Source organism: Pongo pygmaeus, chromosome 2 (genome assembly GCF_028885625.2).
Source record: "Pongo pygmaeus isolate AG05252 chromosome 2, NHGRI_mPonPyg2-v2.0_pri, whole genome shotgun sequence".
NCBI classification, from domain to species: Eukaryota; Metazoa; Chordata; class Mammalia; order Primates; family Hominidae; genus Pongo; species Pongo pygmaeus.
In genome coordinates, this window is record NC_085930.1 from 87,795,757 (window position 1) to 87,811,696 (window position 15,940).

The window sequence follows — 15,940 nt, forward strand, 5'->3', positions numbered from 1 at the left end:
CATGAGTGTGCCATTGTAATCCAGTCTGGGCAACAGAGCAAGACCTTGTCTCAAAAAAGCAATATTTCTTACAATTCTGGAGGTTGGGAAGGCCAAGGTCTAGGACCACATTTGATGAATACCTTCTTGTTTGTGAGGACTCTCTGCAGTCCCAAGGTGGCTCAGGACATAACATGGCAAGGGGGCTCACAAGAGACAGCCAAACTGTTTTTTGTAACAGACTCAGTCTCATGACAATGCACCCACTCCCTCGATAACCCATTCATTCATTCATTCATTCATGAGGACAGAGCCCTCATGACCCAATCACTTGCCAAAGGTCCCACCTTTCAACACAGCTGCACTGTGGGACAAGATTCCAGTATGTGAATTTTTGGGATACATTCAAACCATAGCAGCCTCCTTATCTACAAAATGGGGATGGTGATGATGATGATGTTGATGATGGCACTGGCTATCTCTCAGGGATATTATGAATTGTATAAGACTATGTAGGGTAAGTCAAGGCCACTGTAGGCTTTTTGTGAGGGACTCAGGGCTAGGACTTCAACATATGAGTTTGGTTGGCAGGGAGGCACAGTTCCACCCATAACATGAGGGGAGGCTCTGTCCGCATCACCTATAGTTCCTAACCCAGAGTATGCCATCAGCAAATATCTGCTAAATGAATTCATATGTGCTGACAAGCAAGAATTAATCAATGAATAAACGATATCTGTCTTTGTTGACCATTGGAACATTTAAAACATGGATTTGTATTGCATGTTCTAATGTTGAGAGTTTTCAATGATGCTTATTCCTTGAGTTCTGTGTCTCACTGTGCTAAGTTAGAACATCTGATCTAGGAATGTCCAGATCACATTTTTTTTAAAAAGGTCTCATATACCTATACTTGTCTACTTGATTTAGCTCAAGTAGTGTTAGAGTCATGTAATTCAATCACAAGTACAGAATATTTAAATTTTGACTTTGGAGTAATTAGCTACAACTTGAATTTTATTCTGTTCTGAAATGTGGCACTTTGGATTTTGATTTAATAATGGCTATTTGGTTGCATCAAGCAGGATTTTATGTTTTGTGAGAAGCTAATTAGTTTGGAACTGGTTTAAGCACTTATTTTCCTGGAATGATTTCAGTCCAGTTAGCCATACCTTTTTCTTCTTGCTCAGATGTAAACACACCACAGCAGTCTCAAATACAAAATTGATAAATGTACTATGATGCTGACAGTATGACTTCTGGAACTATATTATTTTGATACACGCTGAGGTAGTGAGATTTAAATTCTGTTAGATTTAGAAATGCAAGGTTTTTTCATTTTTCTCAATACAGCAGTAGACTAGAATAGGAATTTGTTTAAGATGGAGCTGGTGGGCCTTTGAGTTCAGTGTTTTCCTGAACATAATGTTCTGCTAAAAGTTTACACTTGCTAAAAATAAATAAAAATAATAATTATAAAAGGAAGTTATGTGGTCAAAGAAGGAAAACAGATTTCTCAGTGTAGAATATTACAGAGCCCATAATATGTCAATGTATTTAGGTTGGTGTAAAAGTAATTGCGGTTTTTGCTGTTACTTTCATACATTTTGACTTTCCAAGAGGGGGCTGTGGTATGCAGACGTTGCCACACACATTTGCTCTGAAACCCCTTTTTTCTTTTTCTTTTTTTTTTTTTTTGAGACGGAGTCTCGCTCTGTCGCCCTGGCTGGAGTGCAGCGACACGATCTTGGCTCACTGCAAGCTCCTCCTCCCGGGTTCATGCCATTCTCCTGCCTCAGCCTCCCATGTAGCTGGGACTTACAGGCGCTCGCCACCACGCCGGGCTAATTTTTTTGTATTTTTAGTAGAGATGGGGTTTCACCATGTTAGCCAGGACGGTCTCAATTTCCTGACCTCGTGATCCGCCTGCCTCAGCCTCCCAAAATGTTGGATTACAGGCCTGAGCCACTGCACCCAGCCTGAAACCCCTTTTTTCTTAAGGCACCAGTGTCCTAAGAAATACTCTCAGGATAGTCACTCTGGACAGTCTAAAATTAGGTGCACATTTTGCGAGTTTGGTAAGTGGGGCATATTGGTCAGAATTTCTTTTGCTCAGAATATCATAGTATTATATCATGGTATTTCATAGGTATCATTCAAAATATCAATTTTTAACATAGACTATTATAGTGGTTAAAATGTAGATCTAGGCTGGGCATGGTGGCTCATGCCTGTAATCCCAGCACATTGGGAGGCTGAGGCAGGTGGATCACTTGAGGTCAGGAGTTCATAACCAGCCTGGGCAACATAGTGAAACCCTGTCTCTACTTAAAAGAAAAAAAAAAAATTAAAAATACAAATGAGCTGGGCATGGTGGCAGCTACTTGGGAGGCTGAGGCGCGAGAATCGCTTGAACCCAGGAGGTGGAGGTTGTAGTGAATCGAGATTGTGACACTGCACTCCAGCCTGAGTACATAGCAAGACTCTGTCTCAAAGAAAAAAAAAAAAAGAAAAAAGAAAAAAAAAGTTGTATATTTAGTGCTGTTTTTCACGAAAAAAATTCAGCATTTTTTTAAAAAAGCATTTTAAAACATTTCTGTTAAGACTTTCTTTAAAAGTGTCAGGAAGCCAACTCCAACTGGCTACAGCAATAACAGTGTGACAGTGTATCAGGAGTGGGGTTTTTAAGCTAAGAGTGTGTCACCAGGACTCAGCCCTTCTCTGTCCCTTGGTTTTTCTCTTCCTCTGTATTCATTTGATTCTTAAGGAATATATTTGCCTGGGTAAGCAAATAGACTCCATGAAGTCTGCTCTACATTTGTAGTGGAAATTAAACCTTTATTTCCTATCCTTCCAGCAAAGTCCCTGATTTAAATCTCATTGGCTGATTTGGGCCCAGTGAGTCCTTTCCTTCCAGCTGCTCCAATTGCTGTGGTAGGCAGAGCTGGATTGTGTGCAGCTCTTGTGCCAAGGAGTAGGGCCAACCTCATTGAAACAACATGTGCTGAGCCGGGGAAGGGGCACGGGATACAGATCCCCAGAAGAAAATAGAGGTGCTGCGGCCAGAAGTAGCAGAAATGTATGCCTGGTGGGTAAAAATGACAGGTATCCCATATACTTGCCTTTAGCTTGCTGGCTTGTGAAAAACCTTTTTTCCTGTGAATTGAATTAAAAAGATTTCAGTTAATTGACCTTCTAGTTAGTTAAGTTGCAGCTAATTAGGTTAGTTAGATGACTGGTTGCTGATGGGGTAAATAAATGGACACTTGGCACAAAAATAAAGTTAACAGGTCCTGACATTTCACTATGGGAAGCAGTTGAGAGGGAGGATTCCAAGATGACTTTGAATATTCCAGACGATGTAACTGTAACCAGACCAGGAGTTTTCCTTGTCTGTGGGCTTCTCCACTAGGGGGATGATGTGTCTTTTGCCTTGGTGTCACTGTGACCTGGCACATAGTTAATTCCGAAGGATATTTTATTATTGTAGAACTAGGAGATTAGAGTGGTTTTTTATTTTTATTTACTTTGGGTCATTAACTGAAATAGGGAGCAAAGGACAAAATGTAGGTTTAGGAAAGAAGATACTGAGTGCGAATTTGAAGGTGAAGTGTATTTGAGCTGCTGGTGGGACACTTTGGTAGAATTGAGCAGTTAGGAACATGGAACTCAGGTCTGTTTTATTGTATCCTGGGAAAATCCAATCTTGTCTTTATTTTGGTTCAAAACAGAACTTACTTTGATAAAAGCTAAGGCGTATTTCCTTGTGAGAGGCAGTAAGGTGGAATGCTTTATCAAGTAAAAAGATTGTTCAAGGGAAGTGCTCCTAGAGTGTTTGTTTTCCCTTGAAGAGACTGATACCTGGGTTTCAGAGGGACTATGTGTTTCCAGATGTTTCCATTTGTGAGTGTCAAGTTGCATTAGATGCCACATTTTAGTGATATAACATCACATTGCCTCAGTGAGGACAATTTGGGGCACAAAAATCATAGTCGAGGAAAATTTACATTTGCTTTTCTTGCAGTCTGTTTTTCCAGAGTAGGGATAGTGTAGAAAAATAAAGGTACAAACAGAGCTGCCAGCGTCGATAGTTTCTTACTCAGTAGTTCTCAAGTCAGTGCCTCTCTGATTTGGAATAAATATTTTTAATGTGTTCCCTTTATTATCCTAATATAAGATGAATAGATAATGCATCCTGTGAAGTATTAGTTAAGAGAGGGGTTTTCAGGAGGTGGGGATTCTAGAATATTAGGAAAATATGTTGGTATCCTCCTTCATTGTAGATGAATGGCATAGGTCATAATGCCATTCATCTATAATGAAGAAGGATACCAACATTTGATATTGGCTGCTAAGCCAATGTCAAAACCCAGTGGAATGACACTTCTATAGAGTTTATTTCCCTTCCTGCTATCTTCCCTACCCCATGGAAATGTCTGTCATCATATAAAGCACAGTAGCACCTACCTTAAGCCTCAGTCTTCCCCCTTGGGTAGGAAAGGGAGTGAAGGGAAGGTCACTCTTGAGTTTCTGTGCTTTCTTCTTCCTCTCCTTGAGGTGCTTCTTCTGTCTTCTCTTCTTCCTCCCTTTCCTTTTTCTCTAATGACTCCTGTAAGCCTTTTCTGAAGGTGTTACTATCACTCCATCCCAGGTAGATATTTCAGAAGCAAGATGGCTGGCATCACCCTCCTGGCCAAGGATCTTCCTAAAGTCACCATGTGACAGGATTCAGACCAGAGTCTGGGCTGTGTAGCAGACTATGTCCTGCTGTTCTAGGGCCATGACTGTGTGTACTCTGAAGTTGCCACTCTCACAGGGGTCAGTGATACCCATGGACCCTGGCAGGAAAAGTCCTGCACCTAGAATCTGCAAGCAACACCTGTGTGCAGTGTTCAGGGCTAAAGGCTGTCTGTTGGGGTTATCACAGCATAATGACTTAGTAGGCCTAGGATCCAGGGCGTGAGGGGCTCAAAGCCAGGAAAACGAAACCCTCAAGTCCTTCAGTAGTCTGATGATAACTTTAACTGTGAACTGAGAACCATTTTCCTTGAACCAGCGGGCATGCCGAATGGCTGCTAAGGTACCCTGCAGTACCTTGATATCCAAATGGAGTTCTGGGTCCAGTTTTGGAAGACTGGGTGGCGCTGTTGTAATGACAGTCTTCACTGTAGCATCAGAAGAACTGATTTCCAAGCCAGTTTCGTTGGCATGGTAGGCATGGTCAGAACTTCAGAAGGATCCTGTGCTCTCAGGCTTCCCCCGACTTTGTTTCCCAGGGCAGCAACAGCTTCCAGCCTTGGCAGAATCTTGTGTATTACCAGCGGGGCAGCTGCATCGTGGCCTGTAGTGACCGTTCTCTTTTTATAGGATCCCACCTATCCAACTTCTTCAATTTGCACTTCAGATGTCCCTGGAGCCACAGATTGTCAATCACATTGTTTATTTTTGTCACCAGGGAAAGGTAAGAGGCCTGCTCAGCAGAATCAGGAGCTGGGTCCTGATTGCTCTTCAGCAAGGCCTCACTGAAGGAAGTTGCATCAGGTGTTGGCTTGACCCAGGGGAAGGCCATTTCACACAAATAGAAATCAAAGGGGATATGTGGTACAAAGGGCCTGAACTCTCCTCCTGAGCCTCTTCTGGAGCCCAAGTGTCCACCACAACCATGACCTTTGTCACTCTTCATGGTGCCTTAAATTCCAAATGGAAGCCGCATCAATCACCCCTTCCTCCTCTGCCCCCCCTCTCTTTTAAAATCTTGAGACAGGATCTTGCTGTGTTATTCAGGCTGGTCTTAAACTCCTGGGCTCATGTGATCCTCCTGCCTCAGCCTCTCAAGATAGCTTGGATTTCAGGTGCATGCCACCATGCCTGGAGATTCTTCATTTCTAATTAACTCCCAAGTGATGTCAGTACTGCTGTTCCGCGACCACGTTTTGAATAGCAAGACTTTTTAGGACTTAATGAAGTAGTGAGATGCTTGCGCCAAACATAGAATCACTGTGAATGTTTCAGCTATAAAAGCAACTGCTACAGATTCATCGAATGGGCTACTGTAAACCAGAAACAACCTTGCTGTTGGAGATTCAATATTCCAAAATGATAACTCTAGTAAAGTTACAAAGAAAAAGTGGCAGTTTCCTCTAAATTTGCATGGTTTAGTGTGTATTAAATGTGTATTAAAACTATAAAAAACATACTGTGCATTTATTTTTATGTGAAATGAAGGAAGGTTCTTGGTTCAGATGCTTGGCATTTCATTTCCTGTCCACTGAGACAGTCCTAAGTCATGCATGCCATAGCACAATTCATTAAGAGATTCTGCCTGTTAAATCCCAGTTTTGGTGTCCAGTTGCTGCAACAATCCCCTTCCTGTCTGCATTTAGAAAACACCCCTAATGGGCCGGGCGCGGTGGCTCATGCCTGTAATCCCAGCACTTTGGGAGGTCAAGGCGGGAGTATCATGAGGTGAGGAGATTGAGACCATCTTGGGTAACATGGTGAAAACCTGTCTCTACTAAAAATAAAAAAAATTAGCCGGGCTTGGTGGTGTGCACCTGCAGTCCCAGCTACTCAGGAGGCTGAGGCAGGAGAATTGATTGAATCCAGGAGGCAAAAGTTGCAGTGAGCCGAGATCGTGCCACTGCACTCCAGCCTGGTGACACCGAGACTCTGCCAAAAAACAAAAAAACAAACAAACAAAAAACAAACACCCCTACAGATTTCCAAAATGCCCAGAGGAGAGATACTATCTATGGAGAACCCCCAAACCCAAAGGCCAATGAATGGGAACAGGCCATAAGATGACTCATAGGTGTGATATGACTGCTTCTAGTTTGTTGAAGCAAATTGTCCCCAGAGCCAGGGGCCAAAGAAAATCAAGTAGAGAGTCACAGTTATTGCACAGAACATGACAGCAGAGCCGTACAGTCTTGCCGGAGGTGTTTTCTCTGCTGTTCACTTTGTTTCCCTAGCAATTGGGGAAAAAGTTTCTATGGCCATACTTGCAGCTGACAGATTTGTTTTGCACCGTGCTGTGAGAGGGTGTTAAGTGGAGGCCTGTGAAGAATCTGAAGCAAATGGAGATAATTTTCGGGGGGAAAAAAACATGTCTAACTTCCTAGTAACCACAGACTGAATTGTGTTTTTCCAGCTTAATTTCTGTCTCTCTCAGTAGCCCTTGAGTGTCAGAGACTACTGGCATTCTTCCAGGACTGGAAAGGCAAGAGAGCAGTTATTCAGAGCAACATACTCCTCTGAAGTTCATTTGGACTTTGTAGTTTTCCTGAAAGCCTTATTTTTACTAAAATAGAAACTGATGGAAATGATCGAATGAAAATAGCAATATGTAGGGTGAGTTTTATTGATTGAATCAAAAGGTGTATTTATTTGCTACTTCTAAATTAACATGACCACCTCAGATAGTTTCTTAACTGAAAATATTTCAGTCCCCAGACAAGCTACGTTCTTTGACATTGTGTGTAATACAAAATATATATGAGATGGATTTTTCTGCTTTTGATATCAAGCAGTTTTTATAACACTGGAATATGAAGGCGATATATTCATTAGAGACTGTTTGAAAACTAAGTTTAAAATTTGAGGAAAAAGTTAAAATGCAAATAAAGGTATGTGTAATTCTACCACCCAGAAATGACGAGTATTAACTGGAATTTTCTCCTAATCTTTTTTTTTTTTTAAATGAAGAAATATACAAGCATGTGCTCACATTTTAACAAAATTAGAATAGTTTCACTACTTTTGTATGCTGGTATTTTCACTTCTGTTATGCAGTATGCATCTTAATGATACTAATTTTCAGCACTTTTTTATTAATGGAAATTTTTTAGATAATTGTGGATTCATAGGCAGTTTTACAAAATAATACAGTGAGAGCCCTTCTACACTTAGTTTGGTTTCCTCCAGTGGTATAATTTTCCAAAACTGTAGTATAATATTGCAATCAGGATATTGACATTAATACAGTCTACCAGATCAAACATGATGGCTCATGCCTGTAATCCTAGCACTTTGGAAGGCTGAGGCTGGTGGATCACTTGAGCCCAGGAGTTCGAGACCAGCCTGAGCAACATAGCAAAATCTCATCTCTACCAAAAAAAAAAAAAAAAAAAAAAAAAGCCAGGTGTGGTGGCGTGCCGCTGTGGTCCCAAATGCTTGAGAAGCTGAGGTTAGTGGATTGCTTGAGCCTGGGAGGTTGAGGCTACAGTCAGCTGAGATCGTGGCACTGCACTCTTGCCTGGGTGACAGAGGAGGACTCTGTCTCAAAAAACAAAACCAAAAAAATCCTACCAAGTGTAGTCAGATTTCCCCAGTTTTACTTATACTTATTTGTGCGTATGTGTGTATTTAGATTTATACACAATTTTTTCACCCATGTAGGTTCATGTATCTACAACCACAGTCAAGATATTGAACAGTGCTAATACCACCAAAATCTCTTCTATAGTCACACCCATCTCTCCCCTGGCCCCCTTCAAACTCCTGACAACCACTAATCTGTCTTCAATTTCTGAAACTTGGTCATGTCAGAAATTTTATATTAATGGAATATGTAATTTTTATTGCCAAGTAGTATTTCATGATATGCGTATACCACAGTTTAACCACTTACCTGTTGAAGGACATCTTGGCATCTTGGCTGATTCTAGTTTTTAGCTATTACACATAAAGCTGTTATGAACGCTGGCATACAGGTGGTTGTTGTAGTTTTTTTTTTTTTAATTTAAATTTTCCTTTTTCTGGGATAAATGTCCAAGAGTACAATTGTTGGTTGAATATTTAGTTTTTCTTTTCTTTTTTTTGAGACAGTCTCTGTTGCTCAGGCTGGAATCCAGTGGCATGATCATAGCTTACGGTAGCCTCAGATTTCTGGGCTCAAACAGTCCTCCTTCCCCAGCCTCCTGAGTAGCTGGGACTATAGGTGTACGCCATCCATCCTGGATAATTAAATTTTTTTTTTTTGTTTTTTGTAGAGATGGGCTCTCTCTAGGTTGCCCAGGCTGGTCTCAAACTCCTGGGCTCAAGTGATCCACCTTTCTTGGCCTCCCAAAGTGCTGCAGTTATGTGAGTGTGAGTTTTCTTAAAAAACTACTTGCCAGAGTGGCTATACTATTTTACATCTCACCAGCAGTATGAGTGTAATCCAGATTTTTCACATCCTTGCCAGCATTTGGTGGCGTCACTATTTTCATTTCATCCATTCTGATAGATGTGAAGTGCTCTCATTGTGGTTTAAATTTGCACTTTTCTAATGCCAAATGATGTTGAGCATCTTTTCGTGTAATTGCCATATATATATATACATATATACATATATACATATATATATATACACATATATATATATCCTGTTCAGTCAGATGTCTTTTCAGGTCTTTTGCCTATTTTCTAATTGGATTATCTGTTTTTTCAATATTGACTTTGGAGAATTCTTCATATGTTCTAGATACTTGTTCTTTGTCACCTATGTGATTTGCATGTATTTTCTCTCAGCCTATAGCTTGTCTTTTTTTTTTTTTTAAATAAGGCTTTATTTTTTTTAGAGCAGTTTTAGGTTCACAGCAAAATTCAGAGACATGTCTGGAGGTATCCCATATACTCTCTACCCCCATACGTGCACAGCCTTCCGCATTATCAACATCCCCCATGAGAGTAATGCTTTCATTACAGTTGGAGAACCTACACTGACACATCATTATCACCCAAAATCCATTGGGTACATTAGGGTTACCTCTTGATGACATAAATGACATAGCTCTATGGGTTTAGATAAATTTATAATGACATGTATCCACCATTGTATACCAGGGGTCCCCATCCCCCAGGCCACACACTGGTACTGGTCTGTGGCCTGTTAGGAACTGGGCTGCACAGCTGGAGGTGAGCAGCAGCAAGCAAGCATTACTCCCTGAGCTCTGCCTTCTGTCAGATCAGCATTGCCATTAGATTCTCATAAAAGTGTGAACCTTATTGTGAACTGTGCATGTGGGAGATCTAGGATGTGCACTCTTTATGAGAATCTAATGCGTAATGATCTGAGGTGGAACAGTTTCATCCTGAAACCATCCCCTCCCCCGTCCCCATCCGTTGGAAAAATTATCTTCCACGAAACCGGTCCCTGGTGCCAAAAAGTTTGGGGACCGCTGTCATACACAGTATTTTCACTGCGCTGAAAATCCTCTGTGTTCTGCCTGTTACCGTTCTTTTTCATTCTCTTCACGTGGGCTTTCACAGAGTGAAAGTTTTAAATTTTGATTAGATTCAATTTTCCTTGAGTGGATCATGCTTTTGGTGTCATGCCTAGTAACTTTTTCTCTGGCCCTATATCCTAAAGATTTTTTTCTTAAGTTTCTTCCTAAAAGTTGTATAGTTTTACATTTTACATTGAAGTGCATGAGCCATGCCAAGTAAATTTGCTGTGAGAGATAAAGGTCACAATTAGTGTAAAGTGTGAGAGGCAGGTCAGTGCTCCTTTCTTGGCCTGTGGATGGCCACTTGCTGTAGCTCCATTTGTTGAAAGACTATTTCCTTACTTCGCTGAATGCTTTTTGAACTTTTATCAAGAATCAGTTAGGCATATTTTAGGTCTACTTCTGGGTTCTACATTCTTCTTCCCTTGATTTAGGTCTCTTTCCCTTTGCCAGTACCACAGTCTTGATTACTATGGTTAAATGATGAGCCTTAAAATTGGGCAGAGTGATTCCTCCCACTTCCTTCTTTGTAAGGAGTATTTTTGCTAGTCAAGGGCTGGGCTGCTTGTTGTCACTGGGTCTCCTTTTCTGGCTTTGCATGCCCACCCGTGATGCTACTTTTGAATCTTGGATTCATTTTCTAGGTTTCTCTCCAGAGGGGTTTTTGTTTTACTAAAGGAAATAAATTCCCCTTTTCCAGGGAATTTTTTCTTTTTTCTTCTGAGTACCCTAAAAGCTAACCCTAGAAGTTAAAATTGTGGATGTGAATGATGTTATTTTTGCCCCCTTAAACGTGCCAGACTCAGCTGGACAAAGTAGCATGTGTGTGTAATCCTAGGTATTCAGGAGGCTGAGGTGGGAGGATAGCTTGAAGTCACAAGTTCAAGACCAGCCTGGGCAACCTAGCGAGACCTCATCTTTTAATTAATAAAAAAACAACAAAAAACCAAAAAAAAGCCAAAACTCTTATTAAACATCTTGCTGTGAACTTGTTCTGCTTTTGTATCATCTACTCACTTGGGCATCTAATTCTTAAGTTCTTTTCATTTTGTTCAAATTTAGCTGTATGATTGAGAATGGGGATGAAGATATGGAAAGTACTTGTTATCTATGAGTGCTTTGTTCAAAAGCAAGATGGCTTTGCACTGAGTCTCAGTAAACTTGAACATAAAAAGAAGTGCAGAGGGTCTGCTAGTATTTATTTAAACAGAAAGTTTTCAGGGGTTATCTTCTATGGAAAATGTTTCTAAACAGTGTGACAGCAAAATGATAGTGTAAATTGTAATGTCTGTCCCAGTTGGATATATAAACATATGAAGTGCTTTTTTCTTAAAAATGTTTGGGTGGTTCATTTAGAGTAAAAAATGATATAACTCACATTCTAAAATAATGATAGGATAAAATAAGGATTTTATCTTTCACTGTCATTTAGGTGCTTTGTTACTTTCCAGGGGCTCTCGTGAGAAATGGAATTATGGGCGTAGCTTATTTGGGGCAGATGTTTCTAGATTGTGGTCTGTAAATGAGACCCAAGTCTTTGGAAGAGAGAGGGAATAAATTCAGGGAGAAAGGATTTAGAATTATTCTTGGTGTTACAAATAATGAAGTGGTTGCGCTTAAGTAACTCTAATGGCATTTTATCCAGTAGACAAAATAGTACCTAAGCCCTGTTTTCAAAGTCCCTGAGACACTAATGCACAGATGATAAATCAAAATACAAGAATGTAGGTGCTTTGTCCCTAAGCCCCACTACAGATATTGATTAAGTAGGTCTGGATCTGTGGACCTATGGAGAACTCCTTTGCCAGAATGGCTTAAAAACTAAAGTAGGCCAAAATCAATTCTTCATCTTCCCAGCTCCCAAACTAAAATACTGAATCTTTCCGTCCCTTACGAGAAAAACTCATACTATATTTATTTGACTTGCCTGGGAGGATAATTCTAGTATGTGTGCCTGGTTGTCCCATAATTGCTATCATTATTATGATTTTAATAATTATTAAAGTATCATATCATATCATTATTAGATTATTTGAAGTGCTGGCTGGGCATGGTGGCTCAGGCCAGGTGTTGAGGCTCACCCCTGCAATCCTAGCACTTTGGAAGGCTGAGGCCGGAGGATCACTTGAGTTAGGAGTTCAAGACCAGCCTGGACAACATAGCAAGACCTTGTCTCTACTAAAAATTAAAAAATAAAAATTAACCAGGTGTGGTGGTGTGTGCTTGTAGTCGCAGCTCCTCAGGAGACGGAGGCAGGAGGATCACTTGAGCCCAGGAGGTTGAGATTCTGTGAGCTATGATGCACCACTGCTCTCCAGCCTGGGCAACAGAGCAAGAGACTGTCTCTAAATTAATACATCAATCAATTGATCAATCAATAAGCTCTCCTTCACAAGAGCTCCCCTGTTTGAATGATAAATGGTATGGTCACCATAGTCTTATCATATTCAAATCAGAGACAGATCAAAAGGAAGAAATGAATGACCTGCAAGAGATGGTGCCGTATAGCTTGTCGAAGACCTGCTGAGGGCTGCTGTCCCTTGGTGGGTCTAGGCTGAGGTGAGGATGGGTAGGGCATTGGAATCCAAGGGAGATGCTAGACCCATACTACCTAATGTCATGGAAGAATAGAAAATGTACAAAGAAAAAAGTGAGAGCGGTAAGGCTTTTGTCTATAGGATGCTTTCTGAGCTTTCTTGTCCCCATACTTAGAAGGGAAAAAGCTTTGGGATCAAAGAGAGAGGGAACTAATCTTTCTACCCTCTAAGTAAGGACCCTGTATGCCTTCATCCCACTTAAGAAGTAAGCCTGAAATATGAGTTATTTGGCCATACCCTGGTCCTACAGTAGTCCTAGTCTTTGCTACCACCCAAGCCAGCCTCATGGAAACTAGGCCATATTGGCATGCAAGACCGAGAGTACTGTTTTAAATAAACATGCCCTAGATTTGTTCTAGTTTATAGGAAAAATAAAAATAATTTGCAAACTAGCAACAATTATTAAAACAATTTTTGGTGACATTTCCCCCCACCCCTGTTGGAAAACAGTGGGTTTGAAAACTGCCGACCAAGAGTCGTGGGCCTTGAGTCACAGGCAGCATGCAGAACCTCCTGAGGATGCTCCCTGTATCTGGTTCTGTGGTTCTGTGCCCTGGACTGCTGTTCTCCTTTCTTCTTGATAGCATTTCTTTCCATGGGCTTTTTTTTTTTTTTTTTTTTTTTTCGGAGACAGAGTCTTGCTCTGTCACCTAGGCTGGAGTGCAGTGGCATGATCTTGGCTCACTGCAACTTCTGCCTTCTGGGTTCAAGGAATATTTGTGCCTAAGCCTCCCAAAGTGCTGGAATTACAGATGTGAGCCACCGTGCCTGGCCCCAGGGGCATCTCGGTTAAGCAATAGGAATGCAGTTAAGGAAGTGATGAAATTTATCAAAGAATCCTTAGGAAATGTCAGCTGTAGCTCTTATCACCATGGCTGTCTGTAAAAGGGTGGTCCTGAGATGAGTAGTCACTGAGTGCTGGATTTTAAGACCCGTCTCACTGTATGGAATTCATATATCAAACACAATGAAAATGAAGCATATTTGTGACAGTTGAGTATGGGACTTTTATTTTGTTTTGTTTTGAGCTAAGGAAGTAGGCAGGTAAACAGAAAACCTTCACTGCAGAATTGACACACTGTAGAGGAAAATTGCTTTGTCTATCCAAAGATATGCTTAGCTGACGAGAAATTAAACAACATGATTGAGGAGGAAAACCTGAATAAGTGGAACACGGAAGTAAAAAAGGATTCTGTCACTATTTACGCCCATTATTCAAGTTGGAAGATGGGATGATTCTTAATTATTCATTTGGGTGTCAATGTGGATAGAAAATCACCATCATAGAAGGATACATTAAAATGAGTAAGAGATTTTCAAAATTCACAGAATAAGTATGTGTGGAATTTTGCAGGTTTTCAGGAGCCTGTTGAGTTCCAGGGTAGGAGAGAGATGTCACGCCAAATGACAGTTTTCTTGTTCAAGGAGCGTGAACACAACAGGCTGACAAAATTTGAAAAGAGCAGTGCTGATGAGCAAAAGGTAGAAGAAAGGACGGCTCTGGGCTTCCTGCTCTCAGTGAGGCAAGCTGTGGGTTAGTGTCAGTTAACCACATATGAGTATGCATGCTTCCAGGAGTGTGGCGTGGACTTGAGGAAGTGCCAGTTACCTATTCCCTGACATGATCTGTTCCCTCCACTCAGGGCCGGTGGACATCTGTATGTATGTTTCCCTTAATCCCATTATGTTTTTACTTGATACCAAGTAGCTCTTTTGTTAGCAACAAAGCTTGATTTAATTTCTTGGTTTGCAGAGTAGATACTTAAAAAAAATGCAAAACTACTCCCACTTTGCTGTATAAGCAGCTAATTTTTTTTTTACCTTTTTATTTTTTAAAGGTTTTCTTTTTTTTTATCATTATACTTTAAGTTATGGGATCCATGTGCAGAACATACAGGTTTGTTACATAGGTATACATATGCCATGGTGGTTTGCTGTACCCATCAACCCGTCATCTACATTAGATATTTCTCCTAATGCTATCCCTCCCCTAGCTCCCCATCCTCTGACGGGCCCTGGTGTGTGATGTTCCCCACCTGTATCCATGTGTTATCATTGTTCAACTCCCACTTATGAGTGAGAACATGCAGTGTTTGGTTTTCTGTTCCTGTGTTAATTTGCTGAAAATGATGGTTTCCAGCTTCATCCATGTCCCTGCAAAGGACATGAACTCATCCTTTTGTATGGCTGCATAGTATTCCATGGTGTGTATGTGCCACATTGTCTTTATCCAGTCTATCACTGATGGGCATTTGGGTTGGTTCCAAGTCTTTGCTTTTGTGAACAGTGAAGCGGCTAACTTTTTAAGGGAAAGGAAATACAACCTGCCAATGATTAATATGGTGTTGGAGTTTTGTCTTCATGTGCAGCACATCCAGTGATTTAGTGCATTCCTTTGTGGATTGGGGTTCGGCCAAGGTGCCTCTTTTGGCATATGAAGAGTTTGACCTTTGACGTGGATACGAAAGAGTGAGAGAAAGTGCGGAAGTTGCCACCAAACTCCCATACTAACTGCAGAAAGCTGTGAGGTGTGGAGAGTGAAGGAACACGAAATGATGATTCTCTCTCTTAAATCATAAGTCTGGGTCCAGTGTCAACTTTTAACTACCTTCCTGTTTCCACATGCTGAGATTCTTCTCTGATACCTTAAGCACTCTGCTCAAATCCAATGTTTTTCTTCATTGCATCTGTCAGTTACATGAAAATCCCCTTTGGTCACTGAGACCCAAACCTTGCCGGTGTGTCATTGAGCCAGGTCAAGTTTTCGATATGACTGTGCTCCTACCCTCAACCCAGCCTTTGGCGTTGGTGCCTTAGTGACTGCAGAAGCCTCTTAGTCTTCCCATCTCCACCTTGCTCTATACCCCTGCCTTGACCCTTGCTGGCCAATAGTAAAAATCCCCTCCCAAAATATTTTTAAGTAAACAAACAAAAATACAAAATAATGTTTAAAAATAGAAAATGAAAAGTTAAAAAAAATCCTAAATGTTTATCTCCTCACCTTATTTAGCCTAGTCTGAACTCTAAAGATTTTCCTAGTGCTTCAAACACTATAATGTCTGTACATTCTCCTAATCTTAAACTACCCTGAATTGTTTATCTCTTTCTCATCGTGTATCTCCCTCTCCACCATAAAATTTTAAATTTCCGAAGGGT

General features: G+C 40.8%; 1 protein-coding gene and 1 pseudogene across 30 annotated transcripts in view; one reads left to right on the top strand and one right to left on the bottom strand.

The window, feature by feature from the left end:
• Positions 1-15,940, top strand: part of MAGI1 (membrane associated guanylate kinase, WW and PDZ domain containing 1) — a 679,422-nt gene that overhangs the window by 343,515 nt on the left and 319,967 nt on the right. The gene's annotated exons all lie outside the window — the stretch shown is intronic.
• Positions 4,496-5,662, bottom strand: LOC129034035 (interleukin enhancer-binding factor 2-like; annotated as a pseudogene).